Source organism: Lissotriton vulgaris, chromosome 2_1 (genome assembly GCF_964263255.1).
Source record: "Lissotriton vulgaris chromosome 2_1, aLisVul1.2, whole genome shotgun sequence".
Classification (NCBI taxonomy): domain Eukaryota; kingdom Metazoa; phylum Chordata; class Amphibia; order Caudata; family Salamandridae; genus Lissotriton; species Lissotriton vulgaris.
Genome location: NC_141687.1, coordinates 2,023,153,987 through 2,023,179,380, shown reverse-complemented (window position 1 = coordinate 2,023,179,380; position 25,394 = coordinate 2,023,153,987). Strand labels below are relative to the sequence as shown.

Genomic DNA, 25,394 nt, shown 5'->3' with positions numbered 1-25,394 from the left:
TGTGTGGGGAGGGCTCTGTGTGTGTGTGGGGGGCTCTCTGTGGGGGTGTGTGTGGCATTTGCGAGAGATTAAGCTATTGGCATTGTAAATGACAATGCCATTTATTTATCTGTTTTCAAAACCAACTCATAAATAAAAAGGTTGCCATTTACAATGCCAATAGTTTTAACTTTTGCAAAGGCGAAACCGTTGCATTGTAAATGCTTGTTCATTCCTGCTTTCTCCCGTTGTCACTGTTTTTTCTCTCTTTTGCTCTCTGGGTCAAAGCATGGTAAGGAAAATAATTGCCAGTGCTCACCTGCGCTTCTAGCTCAAACGAAGAACTGATTTAATTAAGGGCGCCTCCTAACCAGTTAGCCACAGAACGCTTGTTTACACCACCGGTTTCCCATCTTACGTTTGTATCACAGTGTATTAGTTACCCCGGCAACGAGCAGCACTTTACCGCCGAGGATTCTTTCCCGCGGAAATGTCCTATTTATTGCGGAGGGATCTCCAGGCCTCGACCTCAGTACCCAGCAGGTTGCGGAAACCAGCGCTGCCTCTTTCCGGGCTGGGAGAGTTTGCTGTGTGTGATTGACTTGGCACTTTCTCCAAGGTTGTCGACTGGTCCCGCCTGAGTAGTGACTGGAAGGGGAGCCGCAGTACAGCAGCAGGGGCGGCCAGAGAGCAGCAGCAGGATGGAGAAGCACGGCTCCGCCAAAGTCCGGGTGCACGTAGAGTACTGGTGAGTACACGCGCTGCTTTAGAATCTCGGACTTCAGATGCTTTTCTTGATGCCCAATCAATAGTTTCAGTAAAGTGTGGGTAGATGGACTCCGTAATATTGTGTAATAAACCGCAGTAATATTTATTGCAGTAATATTTATTGCTCCTAAAGACAGACCTGTACCGAGATGTACCTCACAATGGATGAACTCTGTCCTTGATTCCAGGAAGTGAGGTCATAGCTACAACACGGACATTAAAAACGCTGACCAGCTAGCTGCTTAGCATTTCCACCCCTAGGCCCCTGCTATCTGACATATGGATACACATAATTATTTGACAAACTACAGTTTCATCATCACAAAAAACAGACCAACACCTGTGCTTGTGGGAAAACTGTTGCAAGTTTATTCACATTCTTTTATGCAGTACACAGGTAGGGTAATTTTACGAGTGATCATCCGAATGCAGCATCTTTTAGGACTAACCGCGGACACACGTCTTGAAACACTCTCCATCCACCGGGCATTGCGTTGCTATCTCATTATTTATCTGGTGCTGTACATTTCATATTGGGGCTGTGGCCCAATGCTTTGATGTGGTTGCTGCACCCGTGCCACCAAGGAGCAAGGTCAAACCAACCCCCAGATGTCAGGATACCAACTGTCTTGCGACGCTGTATAGCAAGTTGCTATACTTTTTAGCTTTCCTGTTCCTGCTGGGTGAGTGGGGGCAAATTCCTCTGCTGCTGGCCTATGAAAGAGTGTATGATGCCCACCTAAATAGCCAACTGCCTCCCAAAAGTGACATTATCCATGGGGAGGTGAGGACTCTCCCTCGGAGTGGCCAACTTCCCGACCAGGTGGCCATAGAAAAAATACTAACCCCCACCATGGGCAGTGAGGAAACACTAAGGGGCTGTCCCCACTAGTGTCACCCTTGTGTGGGACGTGTCCATCTGCCTTCCCATCACAGTATTTGTAGATGTAAATTGCATTTATATAGAGCTTACTACCCCTTATGAGGAGTCAAAGCGGTTTACGCCAGGCAGCACACTGCTCTGGAACCCCAGGTTGTTGGTAAGTTCAGTGTTATTGGTTACTGTTTGTTAATGGGATTAAGCGTGTGTGCTCAAAGTAAACCTTTCCATGCAGCCATTTCAGTTTTTTTTATTTTTATGGTGGACTAAAGTAATAGTGGTTGGTTGCGATCATTAGTAGGGGGGGGGGGAAGGTGAGCTCAAGCACCTGGTTGGTGGCATTAATGCTGGAGTTGGAGGAGATTTGGTATTGTAGGTTGCATGGATATGACCTTCAGAGGAAGGAGCAGAGATTTTGATCTTAGAAATTAGTTGTAGGAAATTTGCTCAACTAGAGAATAGTCAAGCTGCATGTGTCCGAGTATGTTAAGTGAGATTTGGCATGCAGAGGATAAAAGGGAAGTAGAGGGACATTTGAAAGAGAAATGAAAAAAGAGGTCACAAACAGAAGTTTTAATTACAGGACAGTTTTTGTAATGTTTAATTGGAGTAATGTGGTAAATATTTTTGAAAGGGCATGTAGTTTTAGAATGCAAGATTGTAAAAAGAAGCAACATTATTTACTTGTGTAGATTGTGCTATATTGGGAATTTGGAATAGTACTCGAATCAGGTAAATAATCTCTCTGTTGCTAGACTATTGCTCGATCACTGTTCAGGCATCTTTACATGTTAATTTGTGCCCTTTTTCTGCTCACATTTTTATACTATTAATAGCCCTGAAATAAATTAGAAAGGCAGCTGGCTAAGAAATCCCTTAAAAGAAGGATTTGTAGGAACATGTTACAAAAAGGTAGTTAGTGATTTTATTCTAATTACAGCAATAGTGTTTAGTAACTGCAGTTAAAGTTTAAGGGGGTTATTGTAAACTTGCATTGTCTTTAAAGAAGACCTGGTTTTCCTTCCACCTAAATGTTCCCTCTAGAATGCCGAAGAGACGGATGCATCCAAATTTTCAGCCAGGCAACCTTTTAATAAAGACTGAGGCTATATAAATACCTCCACACATTTAGATTAAATCATGTGTGTTATTTAAAAAAAAAAAGTTGTAATCACATTTGGATGTACCCAACACCTCGTGCTACCTTGCAGGTGGGGATAGCCCACCTGGATTGGCGATCCCTAGAATGTGCGGGCATATTCAGCTATCACTTTCTGTTTTAAAGACTAATAGATTTTTAATCGAAAAATCACACAATCTAGCCGTTAGGTATGAAGTATTATCTGAATGTACGTAAAACATTTTGTAATCCATGTTTCATTAGATAAAGGGTACCGATTATGTTTGATAAAAAATGTTTCTGAATGTTAGAAACATGTTAACTTCAACCCCACCGAAGAAATGAAATCTATAAATAACCATTGACTAAGTAATTTAAAAAAAAGTAAAGAATCTTGGCAATGAGTTGTTTGTTCAGGGCCAGTTTAAGCATTGGGTGGCATCCAGTGCAACAATCTTTGTTGGTGGCCCCAATAACCTTCTTCTCCACAGATTCTCTCACTACCACCCTCCAAGGGTGCCCTTTATCTTTCTATAGATCATCTTTACATGTACTTAATTTCTTTTCTAGCGCTACTCAAACCAATGTATGGCGTCAGAGCACTCCTTGTCACACACATCATACAGAGGCAGTGATGTGTAAATCGCTGTATATGAAACGTTACATAAGACTACGAGGACTACAAGATGTAGGAGTTGTCATATATATTGGTGGGCAGTATATATATTAAGAGTGCTTTTCTGGAAAATAACAAACTCGGGAGTTGAAATTTAACAGTGTTTGTGGTTGGCGTAACTTATAAGAATTTATTTCTACCCAAACTAACCCTTCTTAGCAGTGACATAATAGTGTGATTTGTAGTTTGCATGCAGCTCTTTGATGCCAGTCCATAGCTCACTATGCTATATTACAAGGATTGTAACTTACAAATTGCAATTAACAAAAGGATCACTGTCACAAGCTCTGCAACCCACTGAGCTACGTAGCGTACAATTCTGTGATCTGCAAATTGCGCGTGCCAATTGCAGAAGGCACATTAACCCGCTGCCGCTGCTTTATGATAAGTCACAACTGATAGACAAAACTCAGATCTCCCCAGAAGATACATACATACATCACCAGTTATCTTGATATTTGTATTACTGCCTTAAAATTGTTGAGCACACAAAGAACTCTCCAATCCCATAGGTATTTGAAAATGCGGCACCCCTCTAGGTCGGCGCCCTTGGGCGGTGGCAGCGCTCACACTGCCCTAAAGCCGGCTCTGTGTGTTTGTTTTTGTTGTGGTGGCTTTTTTCCTGAGTAGTGCCCTTGATCACTCGGCGTTTCTTGTGTAACCTGTGAGTTTGCCAAATGCAAATAAGATTTAGGGCGACAAACAGTGAGCGATACATCACCCGTGCTTTTACAGAAAATTTGATCATTAAGTGACTCGTGTCTAAAGAAACAGACAATGTTGTCTGGAATTGTATAAATGGTTTACTTGGGTTAAAGCTATTTGATGGACATTTGACTGTATGCAAGTATGATTATGTTGAAAAAGGTGATGTACATCCGATTGTAAATAGGGTGACCAAGCTTTTTCTTTTGCCTCCCTAAGTCATAACCTCTGCCGTTGGGGTGGTGGATAATGGCTGAGGGGCGAGGCTCAAAGCAGGTGGCAACAGAGGGTCGGAAAAACTCACTGGAGGAGAAAAGACTGAAAAGCTTGACTTGCACTCAGCCACGAACCACATTCCAGGTCATTGTGTTTTTTTGCCCACAGCGCTGCGTTAGGGACTGACCATCCAAAAGCAAATCCGACTTGGCTGTGTTCTAATAGAAATTGTCCAGCCCTGACTATTATGCCAAATCCTTCCGGATGGTAACACAAACAACCCGATGCTGTTTTTTGCCTATTCTTACATGCCTTCTGTTATAGTGGGAACACTTTCCTGCAAACTTAAGGAGGCATTAAAACTGCCCACTTTGCTTTTTTTTTTTTTAACATCTTCACAAACTTTATCTCAAAGTTTAATAAAGTGTTTAATTGATAATTTCAGGCAGTAAGTGGCGCAACTTTGCAACTAAGCAGATCCTAATGGTGATGATGATCTGACTAGAATAGGTAGGAAAAAACCTTATTGCCTATGCAGATGGAGTACCGACATATGTAGGACACACTCTATACCTGCAGATGGCAACCGGAGTTGATTGTGGGACCTTTTCTTGAGGTTATGGGTCAAGGAATAGTTAACGGGCTATATGTATTCTGTGTGGATAAAGTTGCATGACACCTACTGGACAGCCACCTATTGCTCTAGAAAGCATTACACAGTAAAAACAAGTCCTAAACTGAAAGCCCTGCTAGGTCTTAATGGTTGTATATATCTGTTTCCTTTCCAGTGGAGGGTGAGGATATCATCCCCGCTATCAGGAACTTGCCAGCAAAATAAAGAAAGAAGTTCCTGATGCGGAGGTTTCTGGTGAAGAAGTGAGGAGAGGTAAGAAGATTTGATAGATTTGTACATGACTGTATTTTATAGTGTTTTGTGCACAAACTCTAATGGGGTGCCATACTACAGTAATTCCAATTGCTATAAGTCATTCCAGCCACAGCTTAGTAGGGACAACACTAACTATAGGAAAGCCTGTAATAGAGAATGCTTGAAATTGCTTGGTAACATAAAAAAAGTCTAAATGTATCTTTAAATACACATTAACAGCTTTAACGTTAGCAGGTCCATTGAGTGGGTGGCATATATCTGTGAATATATATTTCCGAATTTGATGTTGTAGGATATTTATGCGTCATTATGAGCTAACTAATATAGATGTGTTTGCCCCTTTGAGCGTTGCAATATTATCTCTTTATATTGTTCTATTGTAGGATGCTTTGAAGTTAAAATCAATGACCAGCTCATTTTCTCAAAGCTTGAAAGTGGCGGATTTCCTAACCATGAAGATGTAAGTGTTCAATATTTAAAACCCTATTTTTTTTATATGGTTATTGTAAATAATGCGTTTGTTTGTTCAAAGATGAAATTGTTGACAAATATTCTCGGACAAAACGACACAGAAAAAAGTAGTTCAAATACTTTTGCTTAAGTGCAAATAAAGATGAAAGTGTGATACGTATTTATACAAAATTACAAATTGCTCCTAAAGGAAAAGTAAATGGAGGAGCCTAGCCTGCAACCATGATGGCCGCCTAAACCCTCGGCTCCGCCGACCCGCTTGTTCTCATCCCGTACTGCCACTTCTCCTGCAAACTATCCTGTATTCTCGTCGTGGTATCGGAACTGGGAAGTGATGCTGCATCCAACAGTGTGCTCCCCGACACGCTTCCTGCGGCAGAAGTGACAACGCGTCCTTGTCTCCTTTCTGGTGCTTAATGGCGGCGACCGGTTCTTTGTTCTCAGGGGCGGCCGGCCCCGACCACGATAACAGCGGCCACTGAATGCAGGGCGAAGTCGGCCGGCGGAGAGCTGCTGCTGCACCGAGTTTTCCGCAGCAGCGTGCTATTCACTCCTTTTTAATTTCCGCGCTTGCTTGACATCGCGGCTACCAGTGATACATTTGTATCCTTCCCCCTGGATGACTCTGCAAGCCTTTCATTTTCCGGCGTTGTGAAGGGGGCCATTTTGAGCCGAGCGCTCTACACTTGCAACTGATGGCCCGACCTGCTGCTGAGGGTGCTTACAACGGCCGACGCTGCACTACAACTGTGTGCAGTGTCGGTATGGAGTGTAATGCCCCTGTCCCCAGGACCTGGCTGTGCTTGTCGGGGCACCGATGGGATGACTAACTGCTGGAAGGGGATGACGGTGGACAGGCTCGAGGACTACCACACGTCTCCAAGCCCCGTGTGCAGGGAGCTACAGCATCCTCCTCTCCTGAGATGCCCTTAAAGATAGGAGATATTCTGGGCGCCCTGGCTACCTTGCGAGCTGATTTGTGTGACAACACCCGGGACCTGGGGAGCCGACTAGATGTCATTGTGCCCACGCTATCCTCTACTGGCCGAGTTGGCGTTCGTCTGCAGAGTGCTTCACCACACCCTGGGCTCGATCATGGTGTGCTGCCTATCCAGAGGTGCATGGAGGCGCTTGAGGTGCGAGAGCTGGTTACTGCCGCGACCCTGTCTGCTACAGCTGTGGAGAGGTATGGGATTCCTGGACTGTTACAGCGGCTGGGGAATCGACTCTGGGCGCCATGTTTTGCAACTTCTCCGGGATCTGCTGGCGATTCTTGCTATTGTGTCCTGGGCATGCTGCTGACGCTTCGGCTGTTTAACTTTGGAGGATTGCTGCTGTGCGCTGCCCTTCTTTGTACATTTATGGACCACATGGCTTTGAGTTTGTCGGATACTGGTGGACAGTGCTTTGTCCTGATGTGGTCCTTGCGACTGACTACCCCATTTACCCCATTCTGGAGGGCTGTTTTGCTATTACACCTCATCGGCACATTGGACCGAAAGGGACAAGGTTGAAGATGTTTTTCCTTTTACTTCCTGTTTGCTTTGCTGGGATTGTGATGGGTAGACGGGGGAGCTGGACGTTGGTTATGTTTCAATTCGGGGTCGGGGGTGGGGCGGCCGAGAATATACAGATTGGTTGCTTCGGCCACATAAGTTTGGCCCTCCTCCGGTTTTACAGGTATACCTTTTTCTTCCTTTCTCTTCTTTCTTTATTTCGGGTACTCTTTTTTTTGGGCGACAGGCACACTGCTGGGGGGGGGGGGGGGGGGGGGGTAGGCCGTAGCCTCTGCATGCCTGTAGGGGGGGGGGGATTTTATTTTGTCCGTTTCAGTTTCTATGGGCCTTCTTTCTTTCTTCAATTCCTTTCCTTTTTCCTTTTTCCTTGGGTCAATGGAATGGGTCGAAGTGGGGTGGGTGATGACCGGCACACAACATGCTATGCGATTATCAATCCTTTTATGATATCATTGTGCCGCCATTTTGATTCTATTTTACTGCTTGCTGGTTTTTTTGATGGACGTCGCCCACTTCTGTTTTGGACGGATTGTGTGAACTCTGATCCTTTCTAGCGTTTAATATTTAAATACGCTTTACAAAAATTAAACCTTCACTTCTCCTGCTTCTCGGTAGTGCACGTACTTCCAGTGTAACCCAAATTGCTTGTAATCTAATTTGAGATGCTACTGAGTTGCCATATTGCTTGCTAATGTGCTTCAAAAGATGTCGTGGCCGGCCGGATGGTTGTAGGCCCGTACTTGTTTTATGATACTGTGCAATAAAGGTTTTCCAAAAATTAAAAAAAGGAAAAGTAAATGGTAGTGATTTCCATGAACTTCCAACTTTGTACTGTACCTTTGTTATACTTCCTTTCACCCCTGAGGCGGAAGCCGGGGGCTCTTCAGCGCTCTTGCTCTTGATTGAATTCTGCTCATGCTAACTGACGGTTATTGACTACTAAAAACCTGTTTTTAAACACTGTAAATATTTTAACAGGATAGATTTTATTTATCCAGTTGGCCCTACCTTGGTGTAAGATTACGTTGCCCAGGGCGGCCTCCTCCCCCCTCCTCAGCTGACAAAGCGCCGCTATTTTCGGGCGCTGGGCGCTGAACTGACTTTGGGCGCCATCTTGGGTAGGGGAAGGATCGCGGTCTAGATGATCGACGATTCCACCCTCCTGCCCCCTACAGTGGATATAAACACCAGACACGCCGTCGGCGCAGCGGGCGCGCTGGCGGCGCGCCGTCGGCGGGCCAAAGGCAAGCCCGTCTGCGCCCGTCCTCGATCGGACGGGACCAGGGGCCACCCCCCCTTGTGCAAGGCGGAACAGAATGCAGCAGACCAATACGGTATGACTCAACCACATTAAAAAACTTAATGCGGCCAATTAATGATACCTGTCGGCATTCTATTCATCCTAACTCTTCTACTGGGATCTGCTCTCACTGTAAATTCCTACTTTCCAGCCATCAAGGTAAACCGTACTCTGTCAAAACCTACAAAATGTTTCTTTCAAACTGCCGTTCACTGACCAAACATCCTGTGCAAATGTCTCTCCTGCTAGAGGAGAATGACCCCGATGTAATATTTCTGACTGAGACGTGGTTAAAAGATGCATCTGATTCTGATATTACGTCCATCTTGCAAATGGGATACACTTTGCAGAGGCTAGATAGATCAGAAGGTAGATGAGGTGGCTTAGGCATCCTTCTTAAAAACCATTACCTCTAGGACCTCATCGGCCGCTATTTCTAACTGTGAGAGTATGCTCTTCACACTGGATTTCTCACCTACAGTCTCATTTTCTGGTGCTCTTATCTATCGTCCCCCTAACCAAGTGGGAGAATTTATTGACTCACTTCAATCTAAAATAGCTGACTTAGTGGTTAGTAGACCCTATTTCTCGATATTAGGAGATATAAATATCCACTTAGACGACCCCAATAACTCTACGGCTAGTGCATTTCTGGACAGTATGGCAGCGCTCCAGATCATACAGAAAGGCTTCGAGCCCACACATGAAAAGGGCCATCTCCTTGATGGGGTACTTAGTAATGATCATAGACTGGAAGTAGGGACCCCACTGCCCCTTACCTGGACAGACCACTATTTAATACCTATACAGTGGACTCCAGCTATGTCACTACAGCCCCCTCTTCGCACTACCCTACAAGGGAGGGACTGGTCCAAAATCTCCCCAGATCAATGGGCCAACCTGCTCTCCTTGGCCCCCCCTCAAAATGAGACAGACCCGGCATTGCAGTACGAGAACTATATCAATTGGCTGTGCACAGCTTTGGACTCTATTGCACCTATCAAAGCCCTCAAAGAAAAGACCAAATCTAAGGACTCGCCTTGGTATACTCCCCAACTTAAAGAACTAAAGGGTGTGTAGAAGACTTGAAAGAAATTGGAGGATTTCCCGTAGTAATATAGACCAAACTATTCATCTTGAAGCCATCAAAAAATACAAAACAGAAATTAGATGTACTAAAATCTCATACTTCGAGGAAAAAATTATAAACCAGAGAAATCTTTCGGATAGCCAAATTCCTGATTGATACCCCCCTACTCCTACTGATCCTAGTAAAGCTCAGGCTCGCTGTGATAGTCAAGCTGAATACTTTCATAGTAAAATACAGAAAATTGCCTCTGCTTTTGAACCACCTAATCTATCCCAGGATACGGGAACCACCTCACTCAACACCATGACTCCAGAATTAGATGAGTTTCCACTGCTGGATGAGAACTCACTTGGGGCTATCATGTTGAAAATTAAATCTGGATCTCCTACGGACCCTGCCCCTCCATGCCAGCTAGTAAAAATTGAGAACACCATCAAACCTGTTGTTCTTAAAATTTTGAACACATCTATTACGACAGGCTCAGTACCCACTGCGTGGAAATGTGCACAAGTTAAGGCTTTATTGAGAAAACCTACCCTGGACCCGGAGAACATGGCCAACTACCGACCTATCTCTCTCCTTCCGTGGGTCCGTAAACTCTTGGAAAAACACATTAACACGTCCATCACTCAATTCTTAGAGAATCATCTTCTCCACGACTCACAAGCTGGTTTTCGTCCCAAATTGGGAACTGAGGCGGCTCTCTTGGCGGTAACTGAGTTGGCCAGGAAACAAATGGATCAAGGCGGCACTACAGCAATCATGCTGCTCGATCTTAGTGCCGCCTTCGACACTTAACACCAGCATTCTCCTTCACCGCCTCGATCAAATGGGAATTTCTGGGAAGGCCATGCACTGGCTCCAGTCTTTTCTGGAGAACCGCTCCTTTAAGGTTGTTGAGGACACTACCCATTCTAAAATCTGGCCCTTGGATCAAGATGTGCCCCAGGGCTCTGCTTTGAGCCCTACTCTTAATATTTATATGCAGCCTTTAGCTGATATAGTGCACTCGTTTGGCCTTGACATAGTGACTTACGCCGATGATACGCAATTAGTCGTATCTATGAACCAGTCGGATTCTTCCTCTTCGAATCTAAGCAACTGTCTGGTAGCGGTGGCTCAGTGGATGGCTACCTCGCACTTAAAATTAAATGGCGAGAAAACGGAGCTCATGATGCTTGGCAACTCAGCCCTTCCCAGTCCTTTGTTGGATTGGCCTCCGTGTATGGGCCCAACGCCCCAACCAAAGTCCCATATAAAGAGTCTAGGCATCTGGCTGGACACCAACCTCCGCTTCTTGCAGCAAGCTACTACTCTATCCGCCATATGCTTCGGGCTCATGCGTATGCTGAGAAAGGTGTTACCACTTCTCCCCTTCGAAGCTCACAGAATAATGGTGCAAGCCATTATTTTGTCCCGTTTGGACTATGGGAACTCCCTATATTTAGGGGCTCCCACCTCTACAATAAGAAAGTTGCAGGTGACACAAAACGCCGCAGCCCGTCTCCTATTAGGCCTCAACAAACGGCAATCAGCTACCTTGGCCCTGAGGAAACTGCACTGGCTTCCTATTAAGGCCAGAGTGTTGTTCAAATCTCTGTGTATCATGCACAAAGCCATGTGGAAGACTGTCCCTACTATGATCTGCTCCCTGGCAAAACCCTACCTTCCTCACAGATCACTGCGATCTAGTACTGCTTTCCTGGCTACTGTCAATAAGATCAGACGCACCAGATGGGGTGGGCGTTCCTTCTCTTGGAATGCCGCAAAGGAATGGAACTCTCTGCCCACTCTCCTTCGCAGTGAACCCAGCCTTCTAAAATTTCGGAAGGATCTGAAAACTTATCTGTTCATTTAATTTTCTTCTCTTTTAATAGTATGACTGTACACAGCGCTACGAGGCCTCCGGGTTGTTTGCGCTTTATAAAACCCGATTAATAATAATAATAATAATAATAATAGCTGGGTGGTCTCAGAATGGAGCAGTAGAATGGTTCAAAACTCCAGCACAGCACTAGAACAACAAGAGGATAAGGGAATCCGAATCAGGCAAGCTACCAACTTAATCGTATGGAGAGGAAGAGTGCAGAAGACTGAGCATCGGAGGTAGGTGAGCTCCACAGGAAATCCGAGAGTTGAGGATCAGGCTTCAAAAGCCAATCATGAACCCTTCACAGCAGAATTGGTGAAGGGAAGGGAAATCAGGATGCAGCAGAAAAGTGGACTAAAGAGGAGCGGGTAGAAAAGGATAGCACACACCATAAACTAACAGGCCAGAAGTTGTCGAAACATGACCAGGATCGGATGAGGGGCAAACAATAGGCTAGAGCAGAGGTCTTCAAACTTTTTTGCTTTTTTTGAAATTCACTAAAACACTGTCCCCATAATTTGGTGTTGTGAGCCCTTTACATTCACGTGCCAAAATGCAACTGCACTTGCTGGACCAATGACCGCTGCAGCTCTGAGTGCTAGACTGTCTCCTCTACCTCTTCAACCCCTTCGCCTCCATACCTGGCCATCACTCCAATCTTGAAGCAGACTCTGTCCCTTTTCAAAAAAGAATTATCCTAACTTTAGCTTTGAAATGAGTCACCATGCCTCTTTTTTGTAAAATAAGACCGTCATAATTGTGATGCAGTGGTCCTCTCACCCACCTCTCCCTCCAGCCCAAGTGCCACTGCACCGACTTCACTAATGATAGCTATGCATCACAAAGCGGGCAGTCTCCTCGGCCTTTCTTAAAAACAAGTGTGGATTATGGTTATTCCCCATTCTCGTGTGCCGACATCTATGCTACGGCTTGCTGGTGAGTTAAAGTCTTAAAATTATATGCGCGCTTTTTAGCATAAGTCCACATGTTCCTAGGCTTGGATGCGTCTGTCTTACCTACTGTCACTGAGATGCAGGTCCAGAGTCCCCAGGCATGCGTTCCCAGTTTGACAGTGAGCAGAACTCTGGGAATTCGTGACTGCGGCAGCAGCCATCCTTGGAGCTCCTCCAATCTTGCAGTAAGGCTTCTTCATCCAGAGACAATTCTTGGGTGCGCTTGTGCACAAGCTAGGTGATTACAACTACACACTGTCCTAGTGCAACTGCCCTCTTTCTGGACCACGGCCTCATCCTGACATATAGGGGTACTCCCAGCGCTCACAGGGCAACGGCCCTTAGTCTTAGTGATCCCCTCCTGGCATATAGGGATTGCTTAGCAGCATCAATCGGGTGACTGCTCACTTTGGGTCCCAGCTCTACTAAGAGCAGCAGCCCTCCCTTTGTGATAGTACGGCACCAGAGCAACCCTTTCTTCAAGCAGTGCTCCCCCGTCCCCCTCCTGGTTTCAGGGGGATAAGTAAATGCATATGGGCCGATGGGCGGATCAGTGCCAGGGTACCGTTCTCTCTGCTTCCCCCACCTGGCATATGGGGGTCACTCCACTTCCCCCACCTGGCATAAGGGGGTCACCCAGCACACACTTCCGATTTCCCGATCGGGACACTGTTCTTGATGTGCCGGAATCTCACAGTACACTCCTGGGATCCTCTCAGAAGGATACCCAATGGACCCTGCTCCCTCCAGGCAACCTCCTTCTCACAGGGCCCACTGGTCGTGGGTCAGCCAGAAGCTGGTGGTCGCTGCAAGTGTTCTTGATTCTTCTGGGAGATGTCCCCTCATTCAGCATGAGAGTGGTAGACCCTTAGTTTCCAATCCTGGTCACAACAGGCAGAATTCCTCCTAAACTACTCCACATTGATGTACAGCTTTAGTTTAACAATGTGGGAGACTCAAGATCCCATTTTTATAGTATATTTCCAGACACTCTTGTGATGTAGTGCTTCTGTCTTTGTAGTTTGTGTTTTGGGGTTGCCCACTTTGAAGTGGCCACTCTTTTTTTTTTTTGTGCTCTTCCTCTAGAGTCTATCACTGGAGTAGTTTCCAGTGTTTGTAGTTCCAAGCAGAGGCCATGGGAGTGACCAGAGGTTCACACCTGGATAATATCCTCCGTGATATGTGCATTTAAAGGTTACCAAAGGGCCACATCCCAACTCTTTGATGCTCTGTTCAGTCCCATCTCCTTCAACAGATGTGCCCAGGCATCTTTGACCAGTGGCCTCCATACAGAATCAAAGCTCCTTATTGATATACATCAAAGAGCCTGGATCTTGCATTCTCCAGTGTGTCCCACCCAGTTCTCAAGAATGAAGCAATGCACACATCTGTTAGAGGCAACCTCTACCTCTCCCTGCTCCTCCAGCAAGCTGTGGGCCTCCTAAGATGGAACCCAGTGTCTTCAAAGTGTGGTGCCCATTGTAAGTGCACACAGTACTGTGAACACATACACAGGTGGGTAGCCTCCAATGTATTTGACTCTCGGACGGACATCAATGCATCCCAGTGCGCTCAAGCCATACCCCACCCTATCTCCTACATGCAGAACTATGGACTGTAACTTATCGGAGGCACACGAATCCCAGCACGCACATGCAACCATGCACGCTATATTCTGATGCATTGTACCTTTCCACAGGCACACATACATCCCTGCGCTGTGCACAATCCAAAGTAGGCCAAGGGTAAGGTAAGCACACAGCAGCGGAATTTTACCAGAGCGGGCCAGGAGACGCCACCATCATGACACAGGTAAAAAGAAGGCCTGTACACTACTGATCACTGAAAATACAGTATGCTGTCACCACCACCCTCCTGCTTCTTAACTCATGTTGAAGGCAGTAGACTTCCACCACTTATGGGTATTGCTTTGAGCTTCCCTCCCGGCCAAAGCAGACCACAATCCATTAGACCGGCTTAGGTCATAGCACACACGCATGGTCTTTGTTCGCTCGATCAAAAATTGTTACCACGGAACCAGATATCAAGGCAGCAGGGGTATTTGGTCAAGGGTACAAGTCTATCACCATGCAAGGGACCTTTGCATTCCAAGACTTCCGAAAAGCACCTCTTCTAGACCATATCTATGCCCCATGCATAGATTTAGCTCCTTTCCTCTTTCTCCTGGGGCATTACTCTGAGGCCCGTGGGTCTGACGGTCAAGACTCTGCGTCCCAATGCAACTCTGCTGGTCACCTCACTTCCACTGTTCTCCTCGGTCACCTGAAAGGCCCTCTGAGCAGAAGTTCAAGTGAGCGGGATCCACAGGGTCCAAAATGCTCATGCTTTTTTAATTTTACAAAACCCGTTCCCATACGTTTTATTCGAAAAACAACCCTCCTGAAGGGTTAGTTTGGAATTAGAGGTGAAAGTGAGGGGAGGTGGGAAAGGCGCAGGCCTGCTCACCAGGGTGTAAATGTGTGCATTTTGTTAACCACTAGCGGTGTATGAAATTCTTTGAATTTTATACGAAGTGATGGCAAAAATATGCATAATTTCCTAACATTCAAATCTGTAACTTTGCACTATATGTTGGCTTCAAATGAGTCGCTGTTGTGTTGTGCTTCTCGCTGTAAAATACAGTGAATTGCCTATTCACAGTACATTTTTATGCCAGGAATTACATCAAGAGGCATAATGTTGGGAATGTTGCATAACGTGAAATTCCCAAAATTACACCAACATAATTTTAATTTCGCCCAGGCCCATTAATCCTAAAGTTCGCTTGGGAGTCGGTATGTTTTAACCAATGGAGTAACTTTAAAAAAAATTTAAATACATTTATTTTTATTTTAACAAAACAAATAGCACAAGATTTGTGTCACATAATGCAATCGCAGGAATCAATTGCCACAAAGTACAAACAAGATCATTAATATCGGGGCCATCTGACCCCCTCCCTCAATCTGATCAAGATACGATTCACCACCACTGTCTTCTCATCCTGTTCCTGTCGCATCGCCTCAAACCCAGGAATGGTAATGAGTGAGTCCTAACTTGAATTTTAAGATGACACATATTTATTCTTTGGGAGGTAAGTTAAGGAGGTTTGTCTTTAGTTCTGGAAAGCACACTTTTAATGGGCACTTAAATGTTTGCACTGGGTATAGTCTGATTACCAATTACTAAAATATATACGTTGACAGCACTTGTTTTTATCTTAAATGCTAAATCATTTCCTGCAGCCTAATACTTACGTAATACAATTTTAAAGTAATTACAAAATAGCTTTCTCTTACGGACTAGGACCTCGCAGCACTATAAATGCACAAGTCACTATTCCCCACTGCACCAATCCGGATTCAATTCTGTGGCTCTCTGATCACACACACTGTCATCTGCCGTGATACCCTTAATCAATTAACCAATTTAGGTTTCATAAATGCAAAAGGGTGCATTTTCCACTGATTAGTTTACACTGCATTTATTTTTCATTTAAGCTTTGTGCGTTTTTTTTATGTAGTTACATGAAAATGAAAAAAAGAAGAAACCTAATGTATTCTTTTTAGCTAAATCTTTCACCCGCCACCACAGCATGGATCACTCTTCCCACTGCATCTAAATGAAGACCGCCTGGAAATGTGCCAAATGAACAACATAGTGCTTCCAGACCACCCTCATTTACACGTACTTGTGGCGGCATTTGTGCTAATATAAATACAGCCATGGACTCCCCAGGGGGCCACCCCCATAGTTTCAAGACCTCTTAGCTAGAGTCGGATTAAGAGTGAACTTGAAGACATATAATCACAGATTTCAGGGTCCTATTTTATTGAACTGAGATCGTGGAAGGAAATAGTCCCAGTTTCTTTTGCATAATCCCCTTCGACATTAATGACCAAGATAAAGATGCTATTCAGCACTCTTCCAAAGAAATTCAAGTTTTGCATCCATACACCAGACTTTTTATGCTTTATTTTAAGATGCAACTTCAGTTTATTCCTTACCCGTGTTAAGATCTCACCTCTCCCTTCCATTCAAAAGATAGCTTTATTCGGTATTTGGCAAACACCATATAAGCAGACACAAAAAATACAATAAAAACACAACATTTGACACTTGGATTAAAAAGGGAAATCACTGCAACAAACTCTTCTTCGTTACACTTGGCAATCAAGTAACCTAATATTGAAAGCCATAAAATCATTTCATAAAAACATTTGGTACAAAAGATAAATTCCTAGGATTTATTAAGAAGGTTGAGGTAAATATAACATATTTATGTATTATGTGGTGTTATTAGGCACAGAATAATACTCCAACAAACCCTCAGCCTTCTAGTCATTTCTCATGGTTCCTCTACATTTTATAATGAATGACAAGAATTTTATCACCACTACAATAGTGAGCTCATCTTGGAGCAAGTACAATCTATGAAGGGCAGTCTTACAGCTTCTCAAACCCCACAGTTTTAATAGTGGCAGCAAGTGTTTTTTCCTCCCCCACTGATAATACTTACAGAAAAGAATACAATGTATATTGGACTGGGTGGCTACTCCGTCACACGGACATTTCATCAGTTTCCCAGACCAATCATTTGGGGCAGGGAACGTTATTAGCCTAAAGAACGAATCCGTCCTCAATCGTGCTAAAAGCATTTTATGATAGCATGAAAAATTTGGCCCCAAATAAGGATGAAGGCCATGATCATGGAGGATCTGGCGATGGGCTATGATGGTAGGCTTATTCCCATCTAGGTGATATCTCCTCTCCTCCAGTAGGTCAAGGCATGTCTCTTTTAATACCTTTTTTGACACTTGGGCACATGAGGTTGGGTTCGAGAACAATTCTGGTTGGCCGATAGAATTCAGAAATTTTTTAACATAGGCCAGCCATGGCTGTTTGGCGCCGTTAGCTTGCTGCAGGCAATCATGGATTACTTCCCTATTGAAAGTCGTGTCCTCGCATGTCCAAATCTTGTGCCACAACATGACTGGTGCTAACTTTATCAGATCACTAATGTGGGATCTGTCAAGTTCATTGTGGCATATAGTAGTAGATGTGGAACACGGGACACCTAAAAGATGCCTCAGGAAAGCATTTTCCACCCTTTGGATTTCCGCGCTATCTGCAAGTCCCCAGATCCCCGCCCCATAGACAGCTGTAGACACACATTTTGCTGCATAAATCTTAAGTAGTGTGTCTACCGGTTTCCCGCCAAGTTTTTTGGCAAATTGCTTGACCGCCCCTATTGAGCGGGCAAAGGCCAGGTTCCGGGAGGCAATCGCTGTAGACCATGTCCCCCTGTTATTAAAAATAATTCCCAGATAAGAAAAGGTTTTAGTCATTGCTATCTTTGAATCGTTAACAAAGGTTTTGCAGTCAGGTGTTTTTCTTCTGGTGGTACAAAACATTGTGAAAGTTTTCCCCACGTTTATTTTTAGGCCTCTAGAGCTCATGAAGGTTGCAAAGCCCATTAATGCCTTTTGGAGTCCCCGCTGAGTGCGTGCCATAATCACCGCATCATCGGCGTATAACAATAATGGGACAGCGAGACCATTTATCTTGGGGTAGTCCACCTCCAGATCATTCAAGAACTCTGCTACCTCGTTAATGTATAGATTGAATAAGAATGGCGCAAGTACGCAGCCCTGGCGAACGCCTTTTGCTATTGGAAATTTTCTAGTTCGCTTGCCATTTTTGCCAAATCTCACCGTGGCGCCTGCGTCTCTATACAGCTCCTGGATAAAGCTTAAGATGTTTTTATCTATTCCCATTGTGGTCAGGGTTTTCCACAGTATTCCGTGATCCAAACCATCGAACGCCGAGGTTAAGTCGACGAATGTTAGGAACAGGTTCCCTTTTTTTGGACCAATGTATTTATTCATTATAAGGGACAGGTTTAAACCCTGCTCTATTGTTCCCAAACCCGACTTAAAACCATACTGGAATTTTGAGAGTATCCCCTTGCTATTGGACCAAATTTGCAATTTGGTTAGCAACACCCTGCCTGCCACTTTCATTAGGTTGTCTAGCAGGGAGATGGGGCGGTAACATTTTGGGTCTTGTCTGTCCCCTTTTTTAAATATTGGGATGACTATTGCTTCATTCCATGTATGGGGGAAACCTAGTTTAGTGTAAGCGTTCAGTACATTTGCTAGTAAGGGGGCCCAAAGATCTACATTCCCCTTGAACAAGTCGATGGGGACTCCATCAGGTCCCGGGGCCTTTAAGCTAGCACTCTGGCAAATCGCTTGTTCCAGGTCTGCAGGAGTAAATATTACTTTTAGTGGGAAATTTCCCTGAGACTGTGAAAGAACCTCTCGCCCCACATCCATCTCATCACCCAAAGCAAGTGATTCTTTCTTATAAAGGGAGGTAAAATGATTGACCCAGACGTCTTCTGATATGCCTATTTCCAGGGAGTCTACCTTCCTATCCAGGAAGAAGGGGGCATTAATTTCCTTCCAGAACGACGTGTTATCCCTTAGGGCGCTTGCCTTTATCAGGGCTTCCCACGCTGCATTTTTAAGTTCTTTCTTTCTGGTCAGGAGGGTCAGCTTGTAAGCTTGTCTAGCCTCCTTAACTCGGCCGCTATCCCTAGGGACAGTCTTTAAAGCCTGTAAAAAGACTTTGTGTGCATTAGTACAGGCCCGATTGAACCAGCCATGTAATCTCGTATCATCTCCTACCTTTAATTTTTTGGTTAACTTGGCGTTTATTGTGACTTTAATCCCTTCATACGTCTGTATTATTAGCCCGGGGTTGATGTTTGGTTCCAGACAGGTGGCAAATTGACTAGATTCTTTCTGCACCAGATCTTTCAGGAAGTTTGTGGGTTCAATTTTTGCCCATTTAATGGCGTAGCCATTTTTCCTGGCCAGCGCCACTGAACGACCATGCAGTATTTTCATGGTACTTATTTTTTGGGTCCCAGATTTCCCTAGACTAAGGGAGGTGCTGATAGGAAAATGGTCGCTTATTTCTAGATCCTCCGTATCAAAACCCCTCACCCAGCCTTGATTCCTATTGGAGACTAGAATGAAGTCAATTACAGTGCCTGCCCCGTGGCCAAAAAAAGTTGTCTGAAACGCTACGGGTGGCTGACAAAGTTCATTTGCAAAGGCTAAATCCCATTCATGCATGAATTGATTTAGCAAATTGCCCCCTATGGAGTGTTCAAAGTGCGTGGTAGGGTCCCCTTTTAAGTCAAAAATACCACAGTTTTTTGTTTGACTATCGGGGCACAGGTGACAATTAAAATCCCCTGCTATGAGTAAGCAGTCTGCCGCCTGCCCACCTCTCTTTAACAATAAGTCCAATTCCACTATTAAGGTTTTAACCTCAACTTATGGCGCGTTATTATACAGGTTGATCAGATAAACAGAGCGCCCATTTGATTTAATGAACAGGCCTTGTAATGAACTCCCTACGCCTGCTTTTGGTCCGCTTGCCTCATGCCTACTCTGTTCTACGTTACAGAGGTTAGAAGTAAAGATACACAGTCCCCCAGAGCCTCTGCCTCTGTTGCCCTGGATCGAGGGAACATAAAAAGTGCTAAAACCCTCGATGTGGGTCTCATCTAAATCCCAGCACTCCTGTAGGCAGATTATGTCCTGCCTTTCCATAAAAGTTAGGAATAGCTGGTCCCGCACTTTTTTAGCCAGCCCAGCAATGTTCCACGATGTTATTTTTAGCGAACATTTCTCCACATTGGTTGGACTGGATTCATCCTGACTAATATGTGAGACAATACCCAAGGGCAGGGCTCCAATCTCATTTCCAATTTGAGTCTTAGTCTTGTCTGCTGTGCTCAGATGTGGATGCGTGCTGGTGGTTTCAGTTGTAAACTCAAGTCCGCTCTCCATCAGAGACTTACTAGGTTTTTCTATTGGATGCTGGCCTGACAAGTTTCCACCCCCGTGTCATACTCTAATGTAATCTCTGTCATCATGGGGTTGGTGTTTTCTGACTGAGGAGAGACATCATAGATCTTTAGTTGGGGGGCTGGGACTTGTGATACCCCTGTAGTGTCCTTTGTTGGTCAATCGACCATGTCTAGGCAGTCATATCTGTTCCTTGTGGGAACCCCCCCCAGTAATCAGGATTTGGGTTACCTCTGCTATGGTACCAGGGGCGAGAATCCCAACCTCTGTTCCAGTAATTATTGTTGTTCCTATTTCTGCTTCTATTAGTGTACCCCACCTGTGTCCAAGGCCAGTCTTGGACTTCATCCCAACCAGTTGTATTCTCATAATTGGGAACATTTAACGGTGGATAAAAGGAGAGACGCTGTACGTCCACCCCCCCCCCCTCTTTTCTAGCGCTGGCCAAGAAGCGATATAGTCAACCATGGCTGGATCTTCACAATTGACTATAACACAGTCACCCTGTAGGCTTTTTTTCGTGTCCCCAATCCAAAACACTCTTCTGACTGAATTTATTCTGCTAAGATGCGATGGCTGAATAGGTCTGTTTTGACTTAGCCATTGCAGAACTTTGTTCCTTAGTGACCACGGGGGCTCCTCCGAGCCCTCTGGCAATTCTGACACCCCTGTTAGGACAACAGTGTACGGGGTAGCTTCAGGTGGGAGATGAAACGACCGCCTGAACCTAGTGCCCATCCTCTGCTTTCCCTGAGATTGGAAGGACTGGGTTTTTTGTAATTTATGTGTCGTATCCTTAAGGTTGGCTAACTGTGTGTTTAGGGCCACTAGGGCTGGGGTGGGTTGTGTATTATCGCTGGTAGTATTGGGTTGGCCATTCCCCTCTGCATTTAGGGGTTTAGGGGTATTTTGTGAGTTTTGTTTGATGCTTTTGGTCTGGGTGTTTCCTTCTTTATCTTGTACACGGGGCTTTGGACATACAACTGGTAAGGGAATTGGTTGAGCCGGTTTAGCCGGTTTAACTGGCTGTTTGGTTTTCCCCTCCCCGTGTCCAGGGTACTCAATGACTTCTGAGTAAATACAGGAGTAGTCAATTTAGCAAGTTGTTTTTCAATTATCCTTATACTTTTTTCCAAGGGTTTCAGATGGTATTTTAACAATTCCCCCATGCTATTTGTGAGAGTCATGTAGTGTCACACATGTGGTGCATGGTTTGTGTATGCCGCCTGCTGCACCTAAAGCATCCAGGTTCCCCAGTGGCGCATTGTTCTGTGGGGGCATGTTAGGGATCACACTGGTGGTGGGTGATGGGGTTTGGAGCACTACAATATTATTACCATTCTTATTCAGGTTGCAAGGGTTCACACAGTTAGGTAGAGTCGATGTGATCTCATGTGTAATCAACCCCTTGCTTGGCCTCTTAGGTATGGCACCCTCCCTTTCCCCCGTGGAGTTAGGTTCTAACGCCATATCTTGGTTTTGTATAAGTTGTAAGTCCGGTGTTTTTTCCAGATCCTCCACAGAATCAGATCCTAATGATAATTGTGTTGCTGACAGGTCCACAGTATTTGGAACTGTGTGAACTAGTGCACTTGCTTGATTCAACAGGGGGTTGATCGGACCCTTATGAATTGGAGTTTGTGCTGAAGCCAAGGGGCCCATTGACGATCTTTTTCTGGCCATCTCCAATTCGTGAGACACCCGTCGGTCTATCAATTGGATAGTATTATCAATGGCTGCATTGGCCTTATTTAGAAATAGGTCAAGTGGACCAGTTATGTCAGTGGTTTTATCTGTCTTTTTGCTTCTAGTAGCTCTGGTCATGATCGGACGCTGTGCGTCTCAGATGTAATAACTACTAGGTCACGAGCAGACAGGTCTCACTGTTGAATATTAACTAGGATGTAAGACCCCACAATTTTTTATCAACACAGATCAACAAATGGGTAGGGGACAAATAAAAACACAAACCGTGGCCCAGTCCAGTCCTGCACAGTCTGTAACGGGCTGAAACGGGCCCGCCCTTGGCCCGGGCTTCGCCTCGCGCTTCTCCTCGCGCGCGTCCCGCGTTGCGTGTAATGCGGTTCAATTTATGGGGAGGTTTGTGCACGGGGGCGTTACCGCCGGGGGAAGAGGCACCAGGTGTAAGAAGCAAAGGCTTCTGGGCCTCGCAGTCCCCCGGTGCAGGCAGCCAATGGTGATGGGGTCAAGCGCTTGCTGGGAGCTGACAGGCACTCCGTCGAGCACGGAAGAGCTCCCACCAGCAGCGCGACCTCGATGGAGTCAGGATACAAGGCAGAGAGTTTGCACGAAAAGAGCTCCTCGCTTCTGATGCTGTAAGAGTTCCTTTGCAGGCAGTGGTAGGTTTGTGAGTGGCACCCGCGGAGCGGGTGTCACGAAAGTTTAAGGGCGGCAGGTAGGGGGCGTTACCACCGGGGGAAGAGGCACCAGGTGTAAGAAGCAAAGGTTTCTGGGCCTCGCAGTCCCCCGGTGCAGGCAGCCAATGGTGATGGGGTCAAGCGCTTGCTGGGAGCTGACAGGCACTCCGTCGAGCACGGAAGAGCTCCCACCAGCAGCGCGACCTCGATGGAGTCAGGATACAAGGCAGAGAGTTTGCACGAAAAGCGCTCCTCGCTTCTGATGCTGTAAGAGTTCCTTTGCAGGCAGTGGTAGGTTTGTGAGTGGCCGTGTTAAGATCTCACCTCTCCCTTCCATTCCCCTTGTCTTAACAATTTGGTGGCACTTTCATTCATCATCTAAAAACCTAATCTTAAGAATACCTCCCTACAAACAAGCGCAAGAAATGACTTTGGACTTGTAGTTAGATACCTTATTAATTTATAAAGAACAAAAGACTCCTTTTTTTATTTTTGTCTGCTTTGGGACACACACGCGAAGAAAAAGGCTGTTGGGAGCTTAAGTGGGCGAGGGAAAGTCACCTAGCAAAGGGATACTTACCAGAGGTTCTTAAGTTAAAATATTTTACTGCTGTTCCTGTCGCCAGGGTCTTCTTCCAGACTGGTCCGATTACCTCGCCATTTGGAGGGCAGGGGTAGTGTGGGATGCACCCATCTTGGTACTCCAAGTTTAGCTAGTGCTGTAACTGGGACGGGGAATGACCGATAACACTGTTGGTACAATGTTCCATCTTCATCTATAAACCATGAGAAGATCGGGTCAGCGAACAGTAATTTCAGCGGTCCAGGCCTGCAACTCCAGTCTCGTCCATATTCTCCAAGCGGTGAGTCTTGGAGTAGCCCATGTCTCCAAGTCCAGTTCCTGTTCCACCAGAGCCATGAGCAGATGACATGTGTGGGTGATAGTGAGTAAGTGGTATCTTTCTGTGGATGGAAGCCTGGAAAGAGGCATCTGTTCATGAAAGCTCTAATGATTTATGCACTCTTTATTGGTGGAGACTAGAATCTATTTTGAGTTCTATCTGGTTATTAAAATTCTGAGTGATTTGGCACTGAAGTAACTTGAACTCCAAATGAAAAGGTATAGTTTTTCAGATCCTGGTAGAAAAGTTGTGCTCCAAATTGTGGAAACTATGAAGACTATGTTGGAATCCTTGCAGAAGCCTCAGCCACAAGAAGTCGCTTTGGACTTTTTTCCGCATCGCATTTGTTCCCCACCATGCACTGCCAGACAGAGACCAGCCATATGCAAATTAGCCTTGGTGGTTTCTCTCTAATGTATGATATTTCTGGCCTCTTGGCGTGAGAGGGAAGCTTGCACTGCTCCTGGCTGTGCTTGATCTCAGGCTCTGATCTGACTGTGCTGTATCTGCTCTTTCTGTAAAGGAACCTTGCACTGCTTATGCCCATGGTGTACCCAGTCTGTGTGTGAGTGATTTGATCATTGCTGTTGGCAATCCTATACCTACTTTCTGTAGTTGGTGGTTTGTGTTAACCAAGCACACTCCAAATATATGATCGCCGACAATGCCTGTTACATTTTCTCAGATGCAGCATTTCACAATACGATTTGTTTTGGTTTCTTTTAGATTGTGAATGCAGTCAAAGAAATGAAAGAGGGTCAACCGATTTCGAAGATCACCAAAGAAAAAAGAAAAAAAAGCAAATGCATCCTTCAATAGGGAAAGTGGCTGTGCCAGGCTGCAAACTACAAATACTGACTGGATTACAGACTGGGAATAGATTCTTTTAATGAAAGATTTTATCAAAATCTAGGATAAAATCTAGAGAAAAATAAGAAGCTGTTCCCTGGGAATGTAGTTTTCCGATGTATTTTAGGTTGAATTCTTTATAAAAAAAAATCCGTTGAAATGTTTGTTTCTTTTTTGATATTTCTGCACCTGTTTACCCTATGTATTTTGTGTATATTAGGAACACACCTAATTTTAGGTAGTTATTGCCTAGTAGAGTGCCAGGTATATAGATCGTGCTGGAAATTAGAAAGTAAACAGCGCTGATCGTCTGCAGAGCGAGAATACAGTCAGGGAAGATGCAACCAAATGTATGTTGAGCTTAAATCTTATTTTTCTCAAGTCTCTGGCAATTTCATGGTGGTTGTGCCATTTTATGGTCATTTGCCATTTTGCCTAGACTATTCCTACACGTTTAATGTTCTGGTTTACACCAGTAATTCGGAATCTAACCATTTCTGGCCAGTGAGGGACCTCCTCCCTTACAAAAAGACCCCCATCCAGCCCGACTCCCAGTCACAAGTCTGCTTTGGAAGGTAATAAATTATTGCTTGGAGGATTTCGGTCGGAAATTTGGACATAGAGATGTAGGAACGAACAAGCACTTCACTACGGCAAGAGTAATTTCACACTGTTTAAAAGGGGTAGTTTCATATATTAAACATGTTTTTCCCTTTTTAGGTAATTAATATTTTTTAAAAAGAATATTTGACACTCGGAAAAAAAAATGAGCTAAGTAATTAGAGGGGGAAGGCAGAAATAAAAGGGGAAAGGAGTAGCGGGGAGGGGCAAATGCTCAGGGAAGAAGCAAGGGGAGAAGAAAGGGGCGTTAAAGCAACACCTCATATCAGAGCGAGGCAATACAGACGAGAAGCAGACTACAGTGTCCATAGTACTAGTTACGGA

The 25,394-nt window shown here is 45.0% G+C and overlaps 1 long non-coding RNA gene across 1 annotated transcript; it reads left to right on the top strand.

The window, feature by feature from the left end:
- The first annotated feature begins 460 nt into the window (after positions 1 to 460).
- Positions 461 to 24,606, top strand: LOC147733669 (uncharacterized). The gene is made up of 4 exons (XR_015308745.1): positions 461 to 727; positions 5,133 to 5,230; positions 5,617 to 5,693; positions 24,327 to 24,606. It is a non-coding gene; the product is annotated as an uncharacterized LOC147733669 (long non-coding RNA).
- Positions 24,607 to 25,394: the final 788 nt, after the last annotated feature.